Raw genomic sequence first — 3,810 nt, forward strand, 5'->3', positions numbered from 1 at the left:
GGTATATTCCCAGCGGTGGGATAGCTGGGTCATATGGTAGATCTATCTGCAATTGTTTGAGGAACCTCCATACCGTTTTCCATAGAGGCTGCACCATTTTGCAGTCCCATCTGGTAGATATTCTTTGATCTCTGCATCATATTGGCTCACTTCCTTCTCATGACATTTTAATTTGCATGGACGGTGTTTGATTTTCAGCCATAAATACTTAGGCCCATCTATGGTTTCTCCATTCCAATTATACAAATATATATCAGTGCAAGATGTCCTTTTCCCTATGTCCATGTCTTTGCATATGCCCTTCCACTTTCCTCATCCAATTCCTGTCATCTTACAGAATCAGGTGCAAGGCATGCCTGCTAGAAACCTTTATTAGCTCACCTCCCTTGTGTTTTTCTGGTAACTATAGTGTTTAAGTAGTTTCCCAGACATTCATTTGTATTTAATCTGGACTGGTAAATTGCCTTTTTAGAAAACTGTACAGGTAATACTTCTGACGAGACTGTAAGAACAGTACTTACTTTGTTTATGTATCATCTCATGATACAGCATTCTATCCAGTACTCAGTGAGTATTGTTCAATTCACTGATCAGTGAGAATGAAATGGAGTACTTGCCTGACTTATTTTCTCAGCTTTGATATATAGGGTGAACTTAAGCAGATAACTTCATTCCCCATTGGAAATCTCTATATTCATCATAAGAGCTTGGAGAATACTGTTTTTGGTATATTATTGTATTTTAAATTATATGAAGGACATTGAAATTAATATGTGCTTTTTTCTTTTTGGGGTGGAACTAATGAAAAGGAGAACTCAATATTTATTAAACACGACTATATGTCAGTACTATGATCTTTTCTATTCACAACACTTCTGACAGCAAACGTATGGGTTTTCTCCACACCAACAACCAATTCTCCAACTCTCCGGACCCTAACTGTGCATCCAACAATTCAATTCAATTTAGACACTGACTTCTCAGAGCCCACAGGTTAAGGGCTCAGTCCCATAAGACTGACCCCACTTCAGACACCAATCTCAAGTCCAGAAGATTCCCATACTTCAGATCTACTGGCTATAAATGTATATTCCCAGCGGTGGGATAGCTGGGTCATATGGTAGATCTATCTGCAATTGTTTGAGGAACCTCCATACCGTTTTCCATAGAGGCTGCACCATTTTGCAGTCCCATCTGGTAGATATTCTTTGATCTCTGCATCATATTGGCTCACTTCCTTCTCATGACATTTTAATTTGCATGGACGGTGTTTGATTTTCAGCCATAAATACTTAGGCCCATCTATGGTTTCTCCATTCCAATTATACAAATATATATCAGTGCAAGATGTCCTTTTCCCTATGTCCATGTCTTTGCATATGCCCTTCCACTTTCCTCATCCAATTCCTGTCATCTTACAGAATCAGGTGCAAGGCATGCCTGCTAGAAACCTTTATTAGCTCACCTCCCTTGTGTTTTTCTGGTAACTATAGTGTTTAAGTAGTTTCCCAGACATTCATTTGTATTTAATCTGGACTGGTAAATTGCCTTTTTAGAAAACTGTACAGGTAATACTTCTGACGAGACTGTAAGAACAGTACTTACTTTGTTTATGTATCATCTCATGATACAGCATTCTATCCAGTACTCAGTGAGTATTGTTCAATTCACTGATCAGTGAGAATGAAATGGAGTACTTGCCTGACTTATTTTCTCAGCTTTGATATATAGGGTGAACTTAAGCAGATAACTTCATTCCCCATTGGAAATCTCTATATTCATCATAAGAGCTTGGAGAATACTGTTTTTGGTATATTATTGTATTTTAAATTATATGAAGGACATTGAAATTAATATGTGCTTTTTTCTTTTTGGGGTGGAACTAATGAAAAGGAGAACTCAATATTTATTAAACACGACTATATGTCAGTACTATGATCTTTTCTATTCACAACACTTCTGACAGCAAACGTATGGGTTTTCTCCACACCAACAACCAATTCTCCAACTCTCCGGACCCTAACTGTGCATCCAACAATTCAATTCAATTTAGACACTGACTTCTCAGAGCCAACAGGTTAAGGGCTCAGTCCCATAAGACTGACCCCACTTCAGACACCAATCTCAAGTCCAGAAGATTCCCATACTTCAGATCTACTGGCTATAAATTGGGGATTCCCACAATCCCCTCCTCATATTCAATAATTTGTAAGAACAGTTCACAGAAGTCAGGAAAACACTTTTTTACATTTATTGGTTTGTTATAAAGGATACAACTCAGAAACAACCAAATGGAAGAGAAGCATAGGACAAAGTATGATGTAAAGAGGAATGGAGATTCAGCTTTCTTGGGTGCTTCACTCTCTAGCACATCAGTGTTTACTAACTTGGAAGTTCTCAGAACTCTATAGTTTAGGGGTTTTCATGGAAGTTCTATTACCCAGATATGATCAAGTAAATCCTTGGCCATTGGTGATTAATTCAATCTCCAGCTCTTCTACCTTCCCTGGAGGTGGGAGTGGGGGCTGAAAGTTCCAACTCTCTAATCATGCCTTGGACTTTCTGGTGACCAGCCCACATCCTGAAGCTACCTAGGGGACCTGGCCAGCAGTCATCTCATCAGCATACAAAAAGACACTTTTAAACTGGGGAGAAGGCCAAATATTATAACAAAAGATACTATCATCCCTATCAGTCAGGAAATCACAAGGGTTTTAGGGACTCTAGATATATGTCTCTTATTATATCACAATAGCATAGGCAGACTCTACGATATAGTGGAAAAAGTCACACAGCTCTCTGGGCAGAAATAAATTCTGAGTTCCAACTTTTTTTCTAGTTGTGTGATGTTAGACAAGTTATTTAGCCTCTTTCTCAGCTTATTAATTTTTTTCTTTTTTAAATCTGCAAGTTGGATTACTTATAGCTACCTTTTAGGATTGTTATAAGGAGAGATAATGTGCACTAATGGGTGGATAATGTGCAGAAAGTAGCTAGCTCAGTACCCTGTACATGAATAAGCATTCCGTGAATGTCAGTTCTGTTACTCACCCCCTTTTCTGGCCCTCCTTAATTCTCACAGACCTCATGTTTCTGTGATGCCACAGACTGCTCTTTCCCCTCCACTTAAGCGGATGATTCAGTTAACTAAATTCTTATAGATTTTGATGATTTGGGACAGAAACTGAAGAAATTATAACTGGCAGAGATGTGAACTCTTTTGACAATGCCCCAGATGTGTCAAGGCATAAAATAAGCAGGACAGAGATGGCTCACCTGTAGTACAGCAGCCTGGGCCACAGAGAGGGACAGGACAGACAATCGGGCAGCCTTTCTCCTTTTCTAATTGGACCCTTCCAGCCTGGTGCTTTAGCCAATTGAATTCCGGCTACCACAACCAACTCATCCCGGTTTGCCCTAGACATTCCTGGTTTTAGCACTCAAAGTCCAGTGTCCCTGAAACTCTCTCAGTCCCAGGCAAATCAGGACAGTTGGTCACCATACTTCTAGCAGTCTTCTCTACGCCCATGGCCTCCAGCCACTGGCAGTGAGGTGTAGTATAAGAAGCACAGGCTTTGGAGCCAGGCATACCTGAATCCAAACCCTGCATTATTCCACTTCTGGCTATGAAATTTGTAAAGTTTATCTACCTTTCTTAAACCGTAGTTTCTTCATCTATAAAATATATCATATTCTTTCTCAAATTTGTAATGAACTTAATATCATTAATTTAAAAGATAGCATAGGGGCCGGCCTGGTGGCACACTCGGTAGAGTGCGGCGCTTGGGAGTGCGGCGGCGCTCCCACTGA

At 39.8% G+C, this 3,810-nt stretch overlaps 1 pseudogene; it reads right to left on the bottom strand.

Moving 5' to 3' along the window:
* The window catches only part of LOC103594071, a 5,514-nt pseudogene extending 2,108 nt beyond the window's left edge, over positions 1-3,406 (bottom strand).
* Positions 3,407-3,810: the final 404 nt, after the last annotated feature.

The sequence above is a fragment of the Galeopterus variegatus genome, unplaced genomic scaffold, assembly GCF_000696425.1.
Source record: "Galeopterus variegatus unplaced genomic scaffold, G_variegatus-3.0.2 Scaffold1472, whole genome shotgun sequence".
In the NCBI taxonomy this organism is placed as follows: Eukaryota; Metazoa; Chordata; class Mammalia; order Dermoptera; family Cynocephalidae; genus Galeopterus; species Galeopterus variegatus.